Source organism: Fukomys damarensis, unplaced genomic scaffold (assembly GCF_012274545.1).
Source record: "Fukomys damarensis isolate Sample0158 unplaced genomic scaffold, DMR_v1.0_HiC HiC_scaffold_23, whole genome shotgun sequence".
NCBI classification, from domain to species: domain Eukaryota; kingdom Metazoa; phylum Chordata; class Mammalia; order Rodentia; family Bathyergidae; genus Fukomys; species Fukomys damarensis.
The window spans coordinates 25,754,186-25,777,187 of NW_022900935.1; the positions used below are offsets into that span (position 1 = coordinate 25,754,186).

The following is a 23,002-nucleotide window of genomic DNA, read 5'->3' on the forward strand; positions in this document are numbered from 1 at the left end:
TCAAGCACAATTATTGAAGTTGTAAAGGGACTACATCAGGCTCAAAGTTCTCCTATGATCCAGTATCATCATTTAATAGCATGGCTTTTCAGTTGCAAGTGACTAAAAACTAGATTAGACCAAATAAAGGCATGGTCTCATTTCAGAAACCGAAAGTAAAGGAGCTCACACAATGTTAGCAAGAACCAGACTCATCATTCTCAATCTCCTTCCCTCTGATGTTTCCCCAGGTGGTAGAAAGGATAGACCCAGCAGCTCCAGACTTACATTCCATCCAGTTAGCAATTCCATCCACCACAACACAAGTTTGTCCATGTGGTTGCAGAAACATTCTGGAAGTGGAGTCTCATTGGTCTAGCTTGGGTCACATACTCACCCCTGAAAAAATTATTAAGTCCCAAGAGGGAACATCCTAATTATTAGGCCTAAGTCATATAGTCACCCCTGGAAGTGAGCAGAGTAAGATGGTCATCTACAGAGATTGATAATTAGGGAAGGGCAGTTATTCAAAGAATAGACAAAAAATATGTTCAGTAGAAGGCTGAGGCAGGAGAATTGCTGTAAATTCGAGGCCAACCTGGGCTACATAGTTCAAGATTCAAAGTCAACCTGCACTATGTAGCAAGACCCTGTCTCAAAACAAAACAAAACAAACAAACAAACAAAAACCATGTTCAGTACTCTTGAAGAGCCTTTGATCATGGACCTCCAAGATTTCTGAAAGAGAGAGAGAGAGCTATACATATAAATGAATAAATAAAGATGTATGAGTAAACAAATAAACACTTCCAGATAAACTCAAATGACCAATCACTTTTTTTATCAGCCTCTGAGAACACACAGTAATATGTGTTCTTGAACCACCTATCCTTTTATACTAATGGACCTATACAAGATAGATCCACCCTATTTTCGTGCTCTACAGTTGCAGGAATTCTATGGTACTGCTCTAAATTCAGTTGGGAAAACTGATTCCACAGGATTTTTTTTTTCTTTCATTGAGTGTATTGGTACATTTTAGGTATACAGTACAGTTACATTCATCAGTGGGATCTTGTACCTTTACATGACAGGTCTTGGTTCTCATTTATTTCCCCTAGTCCCTGCCCTCCCTTCACTCCCTCCTACCCTCTCCTGACTCCATAGGAAATGGCTAAGCTATCCTGTATGTGGAACATGATGTACTAGACTATTTTGGAATATCTATTGAGAGCCAGGAAATGCCTACAAACCCAGAAAATATCACTGGTCATTCAAGAGATGCAGATGAAAACAACACTGAAATTCCACCTCGCCCCACAAAGAATGGCTGCTACCAAGAAATTAACCAATAACAAATGTTGGCAGGGCTGTTGGTGGGAGTGCAGACTGGTGTAACCACGGTAGAAATCAATATGGAGATACCTCAAAGAACTAGGATTAGAGGTTCCATTTGACCCAGCCATCCCTCTGCTGGGTATCTTTCCAAAAGAATTAAAAGAATCATACCATAGTGATATATGCACACCCATGTTTATAGTGGCGTAGTTTATAATAGCTAAAACTTGGAAACAGCCCATTTGCCCATCTGTTGGAGACTAGATAAAGAAGATGTGGTTTTTCTATAAAATGGAGTACTACTCAGCTATCAAGAATAAGAAACTAGAGTCATTCATAGGAAAATGGATGCATACTGAGGCCATACTCTTGAGTGAAATAAATAAGACACACGTGTAAATACTAAATAGTTTCTCTGGTGAAAAAACTAAAAGTGTAAATTGTATAACTGTATACAAATTGTGTAACTGATAATGTGAAATAGGAAGAAAAGGGCTAAAGGTGTAGGGGAAGTAGGAAAGGTAAGGGAAAGGAAATGACAAGAAAAAATATGAGAAAAGGAAAAAATGGAAACAAAGTCTTTGTAAATAGAGGAGGGTGGAGGGGCTGAAGGGAGGGCAGGGGTATGAGGAAAAATAAGAACCAAGATCTGTCATGTAAGGATACAAGATCCAAATGATGAGTGTAACTATACTGTGTACTTAAAAAGTACCAATAAATTTTAAAAAAGAGAGAGAGAAATCTAGCTGGGCTTGGTGGTGCATTCCTGTAATTCCAGCACTCTGGAGGCTGAAGCAGGAAAGTTGCAAGTTGGACCCCAGCCTAGCCAAGTTAATGACTTATAAGACCCTGTCTTAAAATAAACATTTTTTAAAGAGGGCTAGGAGTATAGCTCAGTACAAAGATCCTTGGTTCAATCCCTGGTACCGCAGTAAACAAACCAACAAACAAGAGTCTATGAGATAGAGCAGTTAATCAGTAAGTCCTTGAGGTGGTTTCAAAAATCATCTATCTCATGACAATACAGATTTCCTGCATCATTTTTTTGTTTTGTTTTTTGTTGTTGTTGTTGCTGTTGTTTTGAGACAGGGTCTCACTATGTAGTTGAGACTGAACTGGAACTCACTGTGTAGCCCAGGTTGGTCTGGAACTCAAAGTGATCCTCCTGCCTCAGCCTCCTGAGTGCTGGGATTACAGGCATGTGCCACCACACCCAGCCTTTTTGTTGTTGTTGTTGTTGTTGTTTTTGTTATTGTTTTCCTGCACCATTTTCTAAAGACTCTGGGTTTCCAAACTGTAGCTTATGCTGCTTACCCTATACTTATGACTCTGTGTCACATTTCATTTGTGGAGAAAGACACAAGTCCTGGTATGATCTGTCCATAATAACTTTTCTTTTCTTTTGGTACTGGGTATCGAACTTAGGCCCTTGCGCTTGTGAGGCAGGGAGTGGAACCACTGCGCTAAATCCCCAGCCTCTGTAATACCTTTTCTTTTAACCTTTCAAACTTATGAGAATCTCCTAAATTAAAGTTTTGAGGTAAGGAACTCAGAGTGGAAACAAGAGAATGAGAATTTTGACTCTTTCTTGTCTTGATTTTCCTGGGTGAAGATAGAACATCCCGACACTGTGTCCCTACATGCTGTAGGTAAACACTTCACACTCTGGACTTAATTCCCCCGACATACCTACCTCTTCTGAGCTCCACCAAGTCCATATAATCACAGATTTGTTTTTACCTCTTTTTTTCTTCTTTACAAGTCCTATAGGAAACTCAAGACTCACAACCAATATCAAAACCACATTTGATACGTCCTATTTTTGTGATGGGAGAGGGCACAGGTTTGATACTTATGAATTTACCTCAGGCACCTCTTAGGAGTTGATATTATGGCTGCCTCCAGAAGACAGTAGGATCTTTGCCTGGTCAGGTCTTCTTCCAGAAAGGTTGAAGACAGTTTAAATCCAGTCCCTTCTCTACTGCCTCTTTCTCTGATGCTTTTCAACCTTAGGAATGGGTTTTCTTTTTTGCCAGGAACCTTCTTACTGCTAACTTTCTCCAATGTTCTGCCTTTTAGAGGATCAGAAGAGCCCATTCTCTTACCTCTTCCTCCAAAACCCACAGGAATACCATTCAAGTCCATTTGTCCCATTAAATCCCAGGCATACTTGTCATTGGCCATTGGAATCTTGCTGGGTATCTACAATCATCTCAATTGACTGAGTTCTGTATCTATCATTGTCTCTGTTTCTACTGAGTGTGTGTGTGTGTGTGTGTGTGTGTGTGTGTGTGTGTGTGTGTATCTCGGGTATTGAACCCAGGCCTTCACAGAGCCATTTAAAAATTTTTTTGACAGTGTCTCAGTAATTTGCCCAGGCTGGGCTCATACTTGCAGTCCTCCCATGTCAGTCCTCCTGCATCAGCCTACCAGAGTGCTATGATTACAGGCATGTGCCACCAAACCTGGCTCTTCTCTCTCTCCCGCCTTCTCCCCCCCCAATTTATTTATTTATTTGTTTAGAGATGGGGTCTTAGGGCTGGAGGTATAGCTCAGTGGTAGAGTGCTTGCTTAGCATATACAAGGCCCTGGGTTCGCTGATGGGGTCGGGGATGCCTGCCTCTGCTTCTTGAGTAGCTAGGACTTACAAAGAACAAACTGTTATGCCTGGCTCTAGTGTCGACTGAGATTTCTTCATGATTTCGGCTGCTTCCCATTCTCTTTTTCTGATTAATTTCAACAGTTGAAAGAATCTAAACAGCCATCCTGGCAACTGGAATCCTCCCCAAAACCTTGCTTTTGAACAGCCCTAGTCTTCTCCTATTACACAGGGGATCTGATTCCTACTATTGGATTTCTGGCTTCTGTTTCCTCTGCCTTCTACAAGAGTTTCTCCAGACCCACTCCAGACCCAATTCAGCAGTAAGCACCTTTTCTCTCTCTGATAGTACAAAGAAAACCATCTGAGTAGCCCTGTAGTGTTTTTATTTTAAAGAAGATATTTTAATGACAGTTGCTCTTCAATAAGTGCCAAGAGGCTTTTAAAAAACTGTAGTCCAGGAATATATATAACCATGCAGCACAGATCTAAAATAAATACAGTGCACAAACAGTGCAACACTTCTTTCTCCAACATGATCCTAATCACACAGGAAAACAGTTATTTGGTGGGGGAACCAGAAACCCAGTCTGTAGCTGAAAGTAAAAACCAAAGGAAAAATAGCAGTCCATTGATTAACTGATAAAAGCACAGAATTCAGTGCCCTTCACTGTGCTGCTTTGCCCTTCTTATCCTTGCTCTGCCTCTCTCCTTCATCCCATCCACGTTAGCTCTCTACTGCTTTGAATAAGCCATCTGCAGCCAGGTGTGGTGGTACATGTGTGTAATCTCAGCACTCAGGAGGCTGAGGCAGGAGGATTTAAGTTTAAGGCTAGCGTGGGCTACATAGTGAGTTTGAGCAAGACATTGTATTAAAGTGCATCAAACAACAACAAAGTCATTTAATCTTACTTGCGTCTTTGGAGCTCATCACAATGCTGATCTTCCTTTTCCTATCAGTACCTTTCCACAGGCACTTGTCTGAGGTCTCAAACCCCTTCACAGACCCTTCTTTAGGACAGGTTTAGTTCAACCACCGTTTTTCTTTTTTTTGCGGTGCAGGGATCAAACTCAGGACCTTGCACTTGCAAGGCAGGCACAGTGCTGCTGAGCTAAATCTCCAGACCCCTCAACCACCATTTTTCTTCTGGGTAATGTACACGCTTCCTAACAACTAGGACTTCTGGAAGAACCTGGTCAGCTCAGTCAGGAATCGATCACTCCAGCAGCACCATCCCAGGGCTACCAGCCCCAAAATATCAGTGTAAACTCTAGCCCTGTAGTTTGAAACATTTCCTCTGCTAGCTTTGTTAGAACACTGTACTCTCAGCAGCTAACACTAAAACCTAGAAAACGTCCTCAGCACACTAAGGTGTTCTGCTGACCCTCCTCCGTATCAGGTATCCACCACAGCATCTCAGTGAGTGCCCCAGCCAAAGGCACTCTATCCCCGAGCTAGGAGTGACCTTCCCCCAAAATACCCTCAGCATTCAGATCTTCATAAGCCCCTGTATGAACCAAATGGTCTTTCCTCTCACCTGTCCCCAAATTCTGGTAACATTTGGGACTGATGAGAGTTCTGGCGTGTCAAACATATTCAGAATGTGAAAGATTTAAAAGCTCCAAATCCAGGTTTTGATGAAAATCTTATTTCAAAGTTAGAGGGTTGCACAGCTGGTGACCCAAAAAAGTTTGAAAGGACACAGACAAAAGCATCAAGTTGTTTACCTTAAGTCCACAGAACATCTGCCTCAACCAACAGTGCATCTGTGATCCCTGGTAGCTCCTTTGGACTACAGACTAATTAATTGTTAAGCAAACTTGAATAAGGATGTGTCAGGACTCCTCTTATATGCTCCCAGACCTAACAGAAGTTTGCCTAGTTTCTTCAATTTCAGAGTTTTTCCGGTTATTTTTAATCCCACGATTTGTATAGGTTTCTGGAAGTCTACATCTGCACGGTTTACAATTTTTCTGATGTTATCTGGTCACTATCCTAAATATTGACTTATTTCTAGAGGTAGTGATAAATCCATGATATAAATATAAATTTCAACAGTAATAATAATCCCTGCCAGGCATGTTGGTGGATACTTGTGATCCCCAGCCCTCAGGAGCCTGAGGCAGAAGGATGGCTTTGAGTTTGAAGCCAGCCTGGGTTACATACTGGGGTCGAGTCCAGTATGAACTATATAGCACAACTCTGTCCCAAATAAAAACAAAAATAATTCCAGAAAGAACTCCCAAAATGTAATTTATATGCCCTCAGTATCATTTGCTTGTAATGACTCAATGAAGTTGTTTAGTAACATTATTTTTTTATCCAACTTATTCTAGCATAAGCACCCACTTCCCTATTTGAAGGAATTTCTTCTACCTCACAGTATCTTTCAGCCATTTCTAAGAGTCTCTCCAGAACCTTCTGAATCAAGAATAAGTTCTTCGGGGACTGATCCTTTTGCAGCTGTACTATTTTTGGGCTTCTGTAGCAGATTGACTTTCAGGAGCTTGCCAGATCTACAGTAGTGACACAAGCAGCAGCCTATTCTGGTTCACAGGAGGAACAATGCTTTATCTTTTGGTTTCTCCCATGTCTGCTGGTCAGGCTGGAATTTTCCTCCTTAGGCTGGTGTGACTTGTAGCCTCTGTCCTGATACTACCTGATTTCCTCCTTCTTTCCCTCAAATTGAAGTAATCTCTCAAGATCTAGGTTATGCAGATTTATTAATTCCTAGATACCTCTTTAGGATTGAATGTGGGAGTTAAAAGAATGAATGAGGGATGTTTGTCCTCTCCTCCAACTCAGCTCTCACAGAAAATGTACTATGGCTACTTCACAATTATTTCATCACATGTTGCCTTTCCTTGAAGACTACAGACTATCAGAGCACATGACTGATACTAAGCTTTTAGTGAATGCTCATCAACCAAGTGTAATACTGTCATAGTTGTACATACAAAGCATCTTGAGGACATAGAGAAAGTAATGTCAGTATCAGATAACTTTTCCTTGGAGAGGATGGGAAAAGTGGTACTTGGAAATTGATCTTGAAAGATAAAAATAGGAAGGCCAGGATTTAGTTCAGTGATGTTATGCCTGCCTCTCAAGCATAAGATCCTGAGTTCGATTCCCAATACCAAAAAAAAAAAAAGATAAAAATAAGAGTTCACTAGGCAAATGAGAGAAAGTAATGATAGAGACTAAGCTGTTACAATACTCAACATACAGAGTGTCAAATAAGTAGGCTGAGAAGTATGCAGGGAGTCCAGGGAGTCCAGGTTGGGTAGGAGGCTCTAAGCATAAGCCTTACTAAAACTCCAGGAAATTCTATTACAAAAAAGGGGAGAAGAGTTACAGCCTAGCAGTCCAGCTTGAAGGAACAGCCTATGCAAAACTCATGAGACTGAAAAAGAACACCTTGCTTGGAGAACGGCAATAAACTATTCAGAATGCCAAGAAAGTAGATTTTAGGGGAAAACTGGTGGGAGACTAGGAAGAGAGACAAGTGGAGGCCTGATCCTAAAGGTCTCCTCGCTATCTCTCATCTGTCTCCCCGACACACCCCCTTCACCTGGATCAGATAGGCCTCAGGCCCTAGATGCCTGCTCTCTGCCTACCCAGACTGCAGTTACCTCCAGACGCTTCTCTACATCTGCCACCTTCCCCTCATATAGATCTCACCTCAGATGTCACCTCCTCAGAGTGGTCTTCCTGTACATGGCTGGCCAAGAAGCACCCTCTTTTTTGTCAGCTTTCATCCCGTTCCCCTATTTTAGATTCTTATTAGCACTTATCATAATCTAAAATAATTGTATTTACTTTTTTTGTTGTTCATTGCCTCAGTCTCCACCTACGAAGTCAGATGCATGGTCTGTATTTCTGTGTAACCAATACCTAGAACACTGCTCCACAATTGAATGTGTGTACTTGAACTCCTTTGTCCCTTTTGTGTCTTAGGCAATGATATTTGCCCAGAACCATGGGTATTTCTTTTTCTTTCTTTTTTTCTTTTCTTTTCTCCTCTTCCTTTTCCTCTCCTTCCTCTTTCTTCTTTTTCATTAAGACAGCATATTTTATTTTATGTTTTTATCACAAGTAAAATAAATTTATAATTACTATAAACCAAAAAAATTAAATAAAAATGTGTTTGAAATTATTTATACTCCAGAAGGTTGAGGGTATAGCTCAGTGGTAGAGTGTTTGTCTAGCATTTATAAGGACCTGGACTCGATCTTCTGTATCTCCCCCAAATAAATTTCCCAGTATGGATCACTTGGGGAAAGAGGTTGTGCTGGGATCAAATCTAGGGCCTTGAAGTTGGGCATGGTGGTGCCCAGCTGTAATCCCAGCCATCAGGAGACTAGACAGGAGGACCACTGCCAGTTCAAGGCCAGCCGAGGCTATAGAGTGAGTTGAAGGCCAGCCTGAACTACGTAACGAGAACCTGACTCAAAACAAGCAAAAAGCAAACAAACAAATAAACAAAACAGCTAAGGCTTTGTATATAGTAGGCAGGCATTCTGCCACTTAGCTACACCTCCAGCCACATATTTGAAATTTTTATAAAAACAGAATTTACTTATACATACATACATAGTGTGAGACCCTGTCTCAAAAAAAAAAAAAAAAAGTGAAAGCAAGGCACAGTGATGAATACCTGTAATCCCAGCTACTCCATATGCTGAGGCAAGAGGATTGCAAGTTCAAGGCCAGACTAAGCACTTTAGTGAGACCATCTCTAAAATGTAAGGATCTGAGGATGTATCTCAGTGATAGAATTCTTACCTAGCATGAGTCCCTTGATAGTACCACACACACACACACACACACACACACACACACACACAACAAAAACAAACCAGGTATGGTGGCACATACCTATAATCTGGGCACTCTGGGTGGCTAAGGTAGGAGGATGGCAAGTTTGAGCCCCAGCTGGGCAATTTAATGACTTGGTGAGACCTTATCTTGATCAATCAATCAGTCAAATCAATTACTAAGGATTGGGGGTGTAGCTCAGTGCAAGACCCCTGGATTCAATCCCAAATACTGAAAAAAAAAGATAAATGAAAATTAATAAGCAGTACAAATATATTTTTCAGCTTTGGTGAGCTATAATTAACAGTGTAATATGGCATAGTACAAGGGACTTTTTGGAGATAATCGACCTGTTTCATATCTGCATTTGATGTTGTGATTAGACGACTGTATGTATTTGTCTAAAGCAGTGGTTCTCAACTGGAAATAATTCTGCTCCCTAAAGGACATTTGGCAATGTCATATGTTTTTGGCTGTCACAACTTAAAGAGAAAGTGAATACTATTGGCATCTATGAGTAGAGGCTAGGGATGTTGATACAAATCCTTCAAGACAGCCCCCGCCCCCAGACAAAGAAATGTCAGTAAAACTAATGTTGAGAGTCACTGGATTAAACTAGAGATTAAAAAACTACAGCCCAAGGGCCTAATTCAGCTCACCACCTGTCTTTGTACCTTAGAATAGTCCACAAGCTAAGAATGGTTTTTACTTGCTTTTTTTTTTTTTTTTTTTAGTGCTGGAGAATGGTCTGTGCTAGGCAAGCACTCTACCACTAAGCTATGTTCCCACCCCTAATTTCTCCTTTTTTTTTTTTTTTCAGTACTAGGGATTGAACCTAGTGGAACTCTACCACTGAGCTACATTCCCAGCTCCTTTTATTTTATTTATTTTACTTTATTTTGAGACAAGGGCTCACTAAGTTGCTCAGACTGGCCTCGAACTTGCAATCCTCCTGTCTCAGTCTCCTAAGTAGCTGGCATTATAAGTGTATACCACTGCACTTGACTTATTTCTACATTTGTTTAATGATTGCAAAAAAAAAAAATCAAAAGAAGAAGGATATCTTGTGAAATTTTGTGTCTTAGTTACTTTTCTCATTACTGAGACAAAATACCCAACAGTCCAAGTTAAAGGAAGAAAGGTTTATTGAGCTCACAGTTTGTAGAAGTTTCAGTCCATAATAGAGTGGCTCCAAGGCATGGCATAGCAGACAGGCATTGTAGAGGAGAAACAGTTCATGGTCGGGCAGAAAGTTAGCAAAGCAACAAGGGATAACCACAGTTCTTTCTATCCCTCATATCTTATCCAGGATACCTAGGGTGGGTAGCACTCATACCCCTAAGCCTAGTGCTTTAAGCCTAGCATCACACCATGAATCAATCCCAGAGTCACACACTCTAGATCCAGGCACCTCTGAAAAGCCCTACTTATGACTGCGTGAGGCTTTGGGGAGACATCTAGATGCAAGCCATAACAATGAATTTCAATGTCCATGTAGAAAGTCATGCTCTTTAGGCGGTTGAGCATTTATGACAAACTCTATGTCCACAAAACCTGAAGTATTTACTCTCTGAATCTTTATAGTGAAAGTTTGGTGACCCTGTTCTAAACCTTTGTAATATACCCCTAAAAAAGCATAAATTTTACTTTTTCAAATTGAGAAAGTGAATTTTAAAATTGTAAACTTTATTTTTTTTTAATCTTAAACCTTAGATACCTACACTGAATTACCATGAGCTCTACTGACCTATGCATTTCTATAAATGTGCCAATTCTTTTTAGTTTTCTTATAGAAGATAGTGAATAAAATAAGAGATCGCTGCTTACTGGGTTTTAGTGTAAAAATATCATATGCAACATTTTTGACCATAAAGAATCTCATTCTGCTTCCTAGACACAGAGCTCTCCAGAGAGGACATCTGTGGTGAACCAACTAATACCCTGAGCACTTGTTATCAGATCAGTAACAGGGTCTGACTGGGTCTCTGTGAGCTGTGACTGCCCCTGGACTGAATGGGGCATTTGTCACCCTGTCATGGGCAAACCAGCTGACCATCATGTGCAGGGCCCTAGAGCCTGTCAATTAGCTCCTGTCCATTAACCCCTGTCCAAACAAGTGCTGTGGCTTTCATACTGCAGTCACATTATCAGCCCCCTCCAGACCATGGAAGTGTGATCAGGTGTGAGCTTGCTGTCACCTACCATCCCTCATCTCCACTTGGACAAACTGCCAGTTAATTAGCTAATGTGGGTTAAAAGACTTGAAGCTAAAAAATGTTCAGCTGGGCTATTATAATAATAGGGCACCAGGCCCCCTCCCTGCAACCCTTCCACCCCAAAGTCTGCCCCACAAGACCCCTCTGTCTGCTAATCAGAAAGCTGCACAGGAAATGACTGAGCAGTCACCCATGTTCAAGACCAGTCTCCCCGACTCCAGCCTCCTGATATAGGTGCTGTGGAAGAGAACTGATCTCACAAATCGTGAAGCTGGTGGGGTCTGGATCGGCTTTCCTCTTTAAAAGGAACTGGTTGGGCTGGGGATTTAGCCCAGTGGTTGCGCCGCCTGCCTTGCAAGCACAAGGTCCCAAGTTCGATCTCCCATACCAAAAAAAAAAAAAAAAAAAAAAAAAGTGCAAGCTACGTTGATTAACAGTTTATGTTTAAAGAAGGAAGCATTGCTAACAAAATCAATAATAAAAGGAACTAGTTGCTTGAGAACTGGTCCAGGTTCTCCCAAATTATTAAATTTTGGATGATCTCTGATTTATTTCTTCAGGTATGTAGATATTTAGAAAATCAAACTTAGATTATGTGGAAATCATAGCTTTATTCACTGCAAGTTTACAGAGCTTTAAACCCAACACTCCCAAGACCAAAACACAGTTCTCCATCTCTCAGGTCAAGCTCCTCTTGAACCTATGAGAAGGCCTGTTCAGAAAACTGATCCCTGAAGGGCAGGATGATGCCTAAAGTGCCCAAAACAGTTTATCCAATGCCAAAGCAGGAAGGTGCCCAGGACAGATGTAGGTCCCTCCAGTCCTTCTTCCTCTGAAAGGAATATCCTTGGAGTGGACTGAAAACAGCTGACTTCATTTCAGAAAACCCAATTTAATAATCCCAGCACTTAGCCAGGCACGGTGGCGCACGCCTGTACTCCCAGCACTCGAGAGGCTGAGGCAGGAGCATCGCTGAGAGTTTGAGACCAGCCTGGGCTACATAGTGAGTTCCAGTTCAGTCTCAACTACATAGTGAGACCCTGTCTCAAAAAAACAAAATCATCATCATTGTCATCATCATCATCATCCCAGCACTTGAGAAGCAAAGGCAGGAGAATCTCTGCAAGCTCAGGGCCAGCCTGGGCTACATAGTGAGTTCAAGACCAGTCTTAAGTACACAGCAAAACCCTGTCTCAAGAAAGAAAGAAGGGTGGGGGTAAAGAAAAAAAGAGAAAACCCAATTCGAGAAGAGTTGAGAATTTTATTGTGGCCATATTTAGGCAATTTCTCTGTTCCTCACCAATCCTGTGGGAGTAGTTGGAGTACCCTCTTATTTCTTCCTGCAGTTCTGCAGTCCTTCCTCCCCGTTTCCATTCCTAAGGCCCCTACCCCACACCTACTCCACCCCCACCCCACCCCCATCCCTTCTGACACTCTTTCTACAGCAGCCACAGCAATCATTTAACATAATCGGTGACTCACTCCCTGCCTGAAAGTATTTGATTGCTCTCTATCACTCAGACCAAATTCCAACTCCCTCCCTTCACATCAAGTGAAGAATCTGGTCTCACCTTCCTAGACACCGCCCTGCTTGTCCCATCAAGGGCAGTTTCCCCTTTCTCATCTGTGACTTGTGAATGTGGTTCTCTGTGCCCAGCTCACACTTTCTTCCTCCTGGGATGTCCTCTCCACTATTTCTGCAGCTGTGAAAAGCCTGTCCTCAAAGATACCCAGATACAGCCTCTTCCTGGAAGTCTTTCATGAACTCATCTCTCCGTTTTATTTTGTGTGGGTTTTTTGTTTTGTTTTGGGGTTTTTGTTTTTTTGTTGTTGTTTTATGTTGCTATTGTTTTGTTCTGAGACAAGGTCTCACTATGTGGTCCAGGCTGGCCTTGAACTCACAGAGCTCCTCTTGCCTCAGCCTCCCAACTGCTGGAATTACAGGTGTACAGCATCACACCTAGCTTCCATGAGCTCACCTCTGATCTCCAAGAGCACTTTGCTTGTTATTCTCTTGGACCTGCTTTGCCTCATATGATAGCCTCATATGATTCTCTCCCCCATGAGTCAGTGGGCATCTTAAGAAAGTTTTATAACCAGGTGTGTAGCATATAACATATAGTGATGATGAATGGGCTGCAGCAAAGAGATTATAAACTAATAAAAGCATAAATCAAAGGGAGAGAATTAGGATGGAGAGAGCCACCAATTATAATTTTAAAAAAAACAAGCAACAATAGCTAGCCTGGGTACAGTAGCACACCCCTGCAATTTCAGATACTTGGGAGGCTGAGACAGGAGGATTGTAAGTTCAAGGCTAGCCTGGGTAACTTAGTGAGAACCTATCTCAAAAATTTAAAGGGCTAAGGATATACCTCACTTTTACAGTGCTTGCCATGTGCAAGGCCCTGGATTCAAATCTTGGCACTGCAGAGAAAGAATGAGTGACAACTGATGAAGATTTAGCTGCCCTCTTTCCCATGCAGTGCTTGTGCATGCAACCACTGCCCCTGAGCTGCTCCCTCAGCCCAGCTGTCAAGGCGACAACAGATTACAAGGTCTGGACACTGTGCTAGGAATGGTCATATTTACTCATATATCCCCTGCATGATGTAGGTACTAACACATCTACATTTGATACATGAAACAGTGAGGCTTGGAGAGGGCAAACTCACTCTGCTTCCTTCACTGGCCTCCTTGTTGAGTTAAACACATCCCTCACACTCCCATCCCACAGTCTATACTTGCTCTACCCTGTGTCTGAAACGGTCTACTTCCCCCATGTAAAGGCAAGATTTGTATGTTAGTTAGCTTTCCATTGCTGTGACAAAATCTGAGATAAATAGCTTAAAGGAGAAAAGATTTATTTTGGCTCAAGCTTCACAGGATTCAGTCCATATTTACTTGGTTCTATTGTTTCTGGCCTGTGGGGAGCATACAGTGTAGCAAGACAGCTCACCTCATGGCAGCCAAGAGACAAGAGAAAGGAGGAAGCAGGAACAAAATACAGACATTCCTTATTTGACAATTGAGTTCTTTTCCCTTACTAGGTCATTAAATGAATTGGTCACTAAATAAGGAACTGTATACAGTGTGTACTTTACAATATTCAGAACAAATAAATGGTCAAAGGAAACTCCAACTTGATGACTGCTTTTATTTGCATAACTCTTATATACAGTACTGTAATTTGTAAACAACACAAAACTATAGTATTGTGTAATGCAATCAACAAAAATGACAGTACTGTATAAAAAAAGGTATACATACAAAAAAAGACATTTAGGCTCTTAGCCAAGGCAAAATACCCAGCACCCAATGTTAAAGGAGGAAAGGTTTATTTAGCTCAGTTTGTAGAAGTTTCGTCCACAATTGGCTGGTCCAAGGCAGGGTGGCATGGCAGACAGGTCTTGCAGAAGAGAAACAATTCATGGAGAGAAGAAATAGCAAAGCAACCAAGAGATCAGACAAGCCTTTTTCTATCCCTTTTATTGCATCCAGGCTACTGGGATTAGGGTGGTGCCACCCCATTCAGTGGGCTGATTTAGTAATCACCCACCCTTAACCTTAGCATTGCATCATGAATTAGTCACACAGTCTACCTTCAGCCACCTCTGAAAAAGCCCCACCTATGACTGCATGAGGCTTTGATGGGACATCTAAACACAAGCCATAATAGGATCTATAAACAAGATATACAGAACAATTGAAAAAAAAAGGTTGGGGGAATGGGGATTTAGCTCAGTGGTGCCACCGCCTGTCTTGCAAGTGCAAGGTCCTGAGTCTGCACTCTGGTACCAAAAAAAAAAGTGGGTCGTAAGTCCAAACAGCACACACCTCAGTCATAAATCTGAACAATTGTTAAAAGGGTAGGTTATTAAACGAGGAGGGTCCGTATACCTACCAGGCATGTCCCCAGTGACCTACTTCCTCCAACTAGGCCCCATCTCCTCAGTTCTTACACCTCCAGTAGTCCATTAAATTAGGAAAACATGCATGGGTTAACCCACTGATGACAGTAGAGCCCTCCTGACCCAATCACCTCCCAAATGCCCCACCTCCAAACATCGCTTCATTGGGGATCAGATCTTCACACATGAGCTTTGGGGAATAGCTCAGCTCCAAAATATAACAGTGTTCTTCCTCTCTTCTTGTAGCTCTCTGATTAAATATCACTTTATCATTAAGACCTCTCCTTTCCACCACATAGAAAGTGGCAAGTTAGTCCCATGGCATGCTTCCCTTACCTGTTTGCTCCACCACATTTATCTCCATCTGTCATACTACATATTTCATTTATTTATTTTTAGTCTCTTCCCACTAGATTAGAGATTACATGGTCACATAGTCAAGGGTAAAGCCCAGATTCAATTCCCTCTCTGACTCCACGGCCAGATGATAAAGTTATAGTCATATGGGAAAGGGATTAGACTTAGTCTCCAAGGTCCTCAAAGAAAAAAACGCCTTTGATTATGGGGAAGGCTTTAGGAAGGCTAATTTTATCTTAAAATGAGTACAATCCAGTTGTTAGCTGGGGTTCTCACTGCCTCTTGAGAACCATATAAGACTGGTTCATACCCCCATTTCAATGCCACCTGCCTCAAACACAAGGCCCCAAGTTCAATCCCTGGTACCAAGAAAAAAAAATTTTTTCCAAAGGTTCTCAAAAATATTCCCAAAGATTATTCAAAGTTCCCAGAGCAGAGCCAGGGATGTAGCTCAGTGGTGCCGCCACCTGCCTCACAAGCACAAGGACCCAAATTCAATCCCCGGTAACAAAAAAAAAAGTTCCCAGAGCAATTATATTGTCACGATCACCTCAGGTCTTGAGTCTCTGCTTCAACTATCTGAATTTAGTTTATGGATTTTCTCACAGGGCACGTGCATTATCCTTGTCCTACAAGAACTATTCTTCCACCCTTGCTATAACTACCACGCACATACACACACACACACACACACACACACACATGCACACACACACTACTCCCTACCTTTGTTACCAAACTGCACTGCACTGAAGAATCCTGGTCCTTAGTACAGCAAAAGAAAACTTTCCAAATGTAGTATGAGACATTCTTTTTATGAAAAGTGTTTCTGTTACTATGCCATGTTATTTAACTTTGTTCTCTCTCTCTCTCTCTCTCTCTCTCTCTCTCTCTCTCCTTGGTCCCTAAATTCTCAAAAGCAAAAACCCATGTTCTCATTCAAACCATTTAGCTCTCTCTTACTCTTAAACTTAGGGTTGTCTTGTTTTGTTTTTTGGCTTAGGGGCTCACTAAATTTCCCCAGGTGGGCTCTAATTTGCAATCCTTCTGCCACAGCCTTCTGAATAGCTGGGATTGTAGGCACACACACAACCATGCCTGACTAAGCTTAGCTCTCTATGTACCCAAGGATCTGGCCAAAATACTTGGGTCATTACATTAGGTTATTCTCATCATTTATCTTAAATTCAGGCCTAGGGGTTAGAAAGTAGTTTAATTCTTTTAGTACATGAAAAAAATGCCTTTTCTTCAGCACAGATTCTCCAGTGGTGGGAAAAATTCCTTCTTAAAACAGTGAGTATGTTATCCTTGGAATTAAGGAAGCAAACACTAGGCTGATATCAGACTAAAATGCATGCAGAGATGAAGAAGATGGTGAAGATCTGTTAACCTTCAGAATCTGTTTCTATAACAAAGCAGACACCCTTGCCTTTTCTGAACACCAGGCAAACCCACAGAAATTCTTCAGTTGCGCATTAAAAAAAAAGTAAAACTGGCTTCAACAAATGAGAGGGATTTGTGCCATGTGTAGCTAAAAAATCAAGGGCTCAACAAAATTTCAGGCTAATTATTATCTGCATTCCTTGGCACCACTTAAGTGTTGACTTCTGCCTTAGGTGGGCTCTCCCCTTGAGTAGCAAAGACAGCCACAAGCCAGCTCCAGGCTTACACTGTTTAGCTTCACTCTTTTACCCCAACTTCCTAATAAGAGAAGGGGCCACTGTTCCATTTTTCCCAGCAAAATCTCTCATTGCCCTGTTTCTTGTGAAATGCTCATCCCTTAAACCATCTCTGTGATGACTGGCCAGGCCAAAGTCTCAGTGCCTATCCCTGGAAGTCTAGGGGCAAGCTCAACCCACTTGTGCCACATGGACCAAAAAGGAGAGTAGTGAGGCCAGGGATTTAATCCAATGGTGTCACACCTCCCTCGCAAGCACAAGGTCCTGAGTTTGATCCCTGGTACCAAAGGAAAAAAATTAAGAAAAGTACTGCTACCCAGTGGAAAACTGGAAGATTGTAGCCAAAAGGAAGAGAATTCCAGGCAGGCAAATAAAGTAGATGTTCACAACAAAGCTAGGGATGTAACTCGGTGTCATAGTGCCAGCCTGTCAAGTGCGAGGCCCTGAGTTCCATTTCTGATACCAAAACAGAAAAAAAGACCCAAAAAAGATATCCACAACAATGGTCAAACCTCACCAATTAGTGAAGCATTCTGATCAGTACAGCAATTCATGAATCAGATTAGAACAAATCATTGGCCTGAAGGACCGATGTCTCTTAGGCCTTCAAGACATCAGGAAAGTGTTGTGGGTGTAGCTCAGAGGTTCCGCCGCCTGCCTTGCAAGCACAAGGACCCAAGTTCGATTCTGGGTACCAAAAAGAAAAAAAGAAATCAGGAAAGTGGGAGGACTTTGTTTTCAGTTATCAAATTAATAAGGTTTTGTCGTGCTGAAGATAGAATCCAGGACCTCAGGCATGCATGCTCAAAAAGCACCCCAGCCCAACAAGGATTTCTAAAATGTGAATGCTTTGGTGGCACATGCCTCTAATCCCAGCACTCTGGAAGGCTGAGGCAGGAGAATATAAAGTATCTTGGGCTTTTATTGTTTTACCCTGCCGGACACTTCAGCACTATGCCAATAAGACTGATGTTCCTACATTTGTATCAGAATGATGGAGCATATTTGACACTGGAAGTGTTTTAGCAATACATATCAAAATCATTAAAAACATTTGATTCTCTGATCTGGTAATTTCACTTCCAGAAAATTTTGTCCAAAATGCTGACAAAAACTTACGCACAGGGGCCAGCAGGGATTTAGCTCAGTAGCACCATGCCTGCCTTACAAGCCCAAAGTCCTGAGTTCGGTCTCTGATACCAGAAAAAAAAATTATGCACAAAGATTTTAATCATAGGGCTAGGGGATTTAGCTCAATGGCTCTAGCGCCTGCCTCGACCCAAGTTCAATCCCCAGTACCAAAAAAAAAAAAAAAAAAATTTTAATCGTAGCATTTGTATAAATAGCAAAAATAAATAGAAACAATCCATATGTCTAAAACAAATGATAACTCCATTCAATAGAAGATTATACAGTCACTAAAACTTTTTTAAAGAATTTTAAATTGGGCATGGCGTGCACACTGGTAATCCCAGCTCTGTGGAAGCCTGAGGAGGAGGATGGCAATTAGCAATTTATCAAGATGCTGTCCCTAAATAAATTAATAATTTTTAAGGGCTGGGAATATAGTTCAGTGCAAAGGCCCAGGGTTCAAACCCAATATTAAAAGAAAAAAATTGAGCCAAGTGCTATAATGTGGACCTGTAGTCCCAACTACTTGTGGCAGGATGTACAACAGTTCTGATAATTTCATTGAATAAGAAAGCAAGGTACAGAATTGTCTATGCAGTATATTAACCATATATACTACATATACCCAGAAGCCACATATGCCCAGAAAAATGAAAAAGAAAGGAAATATATAAAAATGAATGCTTGAGGGCAGGATGTTGTGGCACATGCCTATGATCCCAGCACTCAGGAGTCTGAAGCAGGAGGTTCACCTCCAGTTTGAGGCCAGCCTGGGCTACCTAGTGAGTTCAAGTCCAGCTTTAACTATATAGCAAGACCCTATCTCAACAAAACAAAACAAGGGCCAGGGATTTAGCTCAGTGGCACTGAAATCACCAGTACCCAGAAAAAAGTTTTAAAAACAAACAGTTTTTAAAAGTCTCCCCTTCTTAGCTACTAATATTACAAGCACTCCTTCATATATCTGTCTGCCTTAGCCATTTAGATAACCTGAAAGAAAAATAGTTCATGGACAACAAATGAAGGTTTGCAAAATTCTTCTTTGTCTTACAAGTTTTTTCCAGTCATCCACAGAAAGATCAGTTTTACTTATATTTCTTATAATTGCCAGTCCTTCCTTAAACAGAATGTACTACCTCATTATATGATGTTTTTATCTGGGAGGGGCACTGGGATTTGAAGTCAGGGACTTCACATTGTATCTCCATATCCTTTTTACTTTTTTTTTTTTTTTTTTTTTTTTTATGGGGATCAAATTGCAAGGCAGGCGGCAGAACCACTGAGCTAAACCCCTGGCACATTTTTTACTTTTTATTTTGAGACAGGATCTCACTAAGCTAAATTGCCTAGGTTGGGCTTGAACTTGTGATCCTCCTCAGCATCCCTGAATTGTAAGGTTACAGGCATGCACCACCATGCCAGCCACTTTTTTTCTTTTTAAGTAAAATGACACCGGGGAACAAAACATAAACTTATGCAGAACTCTAATATGAAGCAAATGGACACTGGGCTTCTGGCTGCCAGTGAAATGCTAGTCAAAAAGGGATGCTTAGTTTGACCAGTCCCAGAGACTGAGGCCTGCGGGAGCTGTCTGCGGGAATCCCAGCCCACCACTCCTGGGGCGCTGTGGACATATTCTACCCACAGGCTCCTTAGGCCACAAGGTTTCCCTCTCTGCTGACTGTCAATGATTGATGGCTGGGAAAACAAAACAAGATGATTCTAGCACCACATGGATGGTGCCACTTCCAGGAAGCTTTCTCTGTCTCCTTCCCTGATTCCCACTACCTTTCTGGGTGACATCACTTCCCCCAGGAAACAGAGCCTTTGTACTTTCCTCTTAGAGCAATCAATCGTAACCACTACTAATGCATGGTTGTAGGTTCTGTAATACTGTACCACACACAGACTTCCACCCACCTTCTGGCTCTGCCTCTCAATTTATGAGCCTCCATTTCCTCCATTGTAAGATGGAGATGGTAATCACAGCAGCACAGAACACTGTCCCCTCCCTGGATTTTTTGGGAACAGTCTGACAACCTCATCCTTGAGCCCATGTAACATGATTGTGCCTGGGGCTGAGAATGTAGCTCATTGGTGCCACATCTGCCTGGCAAGTGCAAGGTCCTGAGTTTGATCCCTAGTACCAAAAAAAACAAAACAAAAAAAAACATGATTGTGCCCAGAAAAGTGCCTGGCAGCATGAAACAATGAAAGGAGATGCACCAAGCCCTGCCCAATGATGGCAGGCAGCATCCCTGATCATGGCCTTCCCAGCAGAACATCCAATCTGCCAAGACCTGGGAACAGCCAACAGCAGTGGCTAATGATAGCCCTCTCATCTTTTGGACAGAGTAATTACTAAGAGGGATTAGGGACCCCAGTTATAGAGGATCTGTCCAGGAGTGTGGTCATAGGCATGTCTGAAATGGAACTCAGCTTTCCCCTAAAAGTTTTACTCTTCCTGCTCCTTGTCTTGGGGAATAGCACCATTCTAGGGTCCAAACCAGAAATATAGGATCATCTTTACACCTCTGCTATAGATTGGGATTTTGTTTTGTTTTGCTGGTCCTTCACACTGAGCTACAGCTCTCACATCTTTTTTATTTTTTATTTTGAGACAGGGTCTAGCTAAGTTGTTAAATTGCCCGCCAGGCTCAAACTTGTGATTCCTTCTGCCTCAGCCCTTCAGAGTGCTGAGTTTACATGTGTGCACCACCACACTGAGCTATTGTTTGGATTTTGAATGTCCTTCCACAAAAGCCCGTGTGTTGACATCTTGGCCCCAACCTGTGGTGCTGTTATGGTACAGGTGACCCTTGAAATGGTGGCCCTCAGAGAAGGAAGTTAGGTAGCACCTTGTCGGGGATGTCAGGATCCCATCCCTCCCTCTCTTCCTCTTTGTTTCCAGCAGACATGAGGTAAACCAGCCTCCCACACCATATGCTCCCACCATGATGTACTAGGCCACCACAGGTCCAATGCTACAGGATTAAACTACCATGGATTGAAATTTCTGAAATCAGAAGCTAAAATAAACCTTTCCACTTTTAAGGTTATTATCTTGGGAATTTTGTCGCAGTAATGGAAAACTAACACCTCCCTCTGTTTTATAGCTCCCACTCAATCCATCACCAAGTCCTGTCACCCCTGCCTATCAAATCCCTCAGCTTTAGAATGTTTTTATTTTGTCTTTGTAGTGTAGAGACTGAGCCCAGGGCCTCATGAAGTCTAGGCAAGTGTTCTACAACTAAGCTAAATCCCAAGCTTCTCCATCCACTTACTTTTATCCTGGTACCACCACTATAATTCCTGCCACTTTCCCCCCACTTCCGTGGCACTTCCACAGCCTCCTCCTCACAGGTCTCCTTGCCTCCAGGAGGCCCCACAAAGAGCCTATCTCCTCCTTTTGTGGAAAAGCCTTCAAAGGCTCCCAAGATAACAAGTAGACTCAATAACTTCCAGGCCCCAAGTTCCTATATCTGGCCTTTCCTTGCTTTTTGAACTTCACCTCTTTCCACTCCCTTATTCATGCAGCATACTTTCTCTGTCCTCTCTCACCGGCCTCATTTTTTCAATGCTTTTCCATCTCACTAACATCCTTTTCTAGCCCTCTTTTTTCCTAGACTAGTTCCTCCTTATGTTTGAAGACTTAGCACAGATTTCTATTCTTCCTGAAAACTTTTTGCTCCCCTACAAACTAGGCTAAATGTTCTCATTGCCAATACTTTAGGGAGCATTGTTCCAAACACCAGAGATGTCAACTCACAAAAAACCTTGTGCTTAGGTATTCCCATGATTCTTCTTTTGCATATAAGAAAACTGAGACTTAGGGAATTTAAAGCAAACATTCCATGGCCAATAAATAAAATGTGGTGGGTCAGGGATTTAGCTCAGTGGAGTAGCCACCTTCCTCACAAACCCAAGTTGATGAATTTTTTTTTTTTTTGTACCAGGAATCAAACCCAGGACCTTGTGCTTGCAAGGCAGGTGGCAGAACCACTGAGCTAAATGTCTGGGCCAATATGTGATTTTTTCATATAACGGAGTACTATTCTGCCATAAAGAAGGATAAGCTTGAGACATTTCGAGCTAAATGGATGCACCTTGAGACCATACTCATAAGTGAAATAAATCAGACACATGTTTAAATATCACATTGTTTTTCTGGCGTGAGAAACCAAAAGTGTAACTAAGGACCAAAATGTATAATAGATATTGGAAAATGGGAAGAATATGTTCAAATTTGAAGGGAAATGGAGGGAGAGAGGGAGAAAGGAAACAGGAACAAGAAAAAAATAATAGACGGAAAAAATGGAAACAAAGCTTTTGCAAATCAGGAGGGGAAGAGGAATTGAAGGAAGGGGAGGGGAATGAAATTTTTAAAAAGCAAGATATATCATGTACAGGCACAAATTCTGTATGATGACTGTTATTATTTATATCTAAAATGCACCAATAAATTTTTTTAAACCTCCCCCCCAAAAAATTCCATGGCCAAACAAGTGTCTTAGCACTACTGAATCCAAGGTCGATATAATTTTTTAAAAAATAAAAAGAGGAGTTTTTTTTTGTTTTGGAGACAGTTTCCTATGTTGCCCAGGCTAGCCCCAAAGTTCTGGGCTCAGGAAATCCTCTGGGAGTACAGGCCTGTACCAGCATGTCTGGCTTGTCCTTTTCTGATTATAAAGATACCAAAAAAAAAGAAAAAAAGGAAGAACTCCTCCTTTGGTCTGGCATATGTAAGAACTCAATAAACAAATCTCATGTATGTACATCCCCACAAGGACTCTAATCATTATATACTGCAAATATGTACTAATAAAAAATTAAAACTGAAAAAAATTAACGAACCTCTCTATGCGTATTTACACATTTGGTTTATTTATTTATTTTTTTGTACCAGGGATTGAACTCCAGACCTTGTGCTTGTGAGGCAGGCCATGGCACCATTGAACTAAATCTCTGATAGG

At 41.7% G+C, this 23,002-nt stretch overlaps 1 protein-coding gene across 5 annotated transcripts in view; it reads left to right on the top strand.

The window, feature by feature from the left end:
• The window catches only part of Tspan1 (tetraspanin 1), a 53,191-nt gene that overhangs the window by 11,627 nt on the left and 18,562 nt on the right, over nt 1–23,002 (top strand). The gene's annotated exons all lie outside the window — the stretch shown is intronic.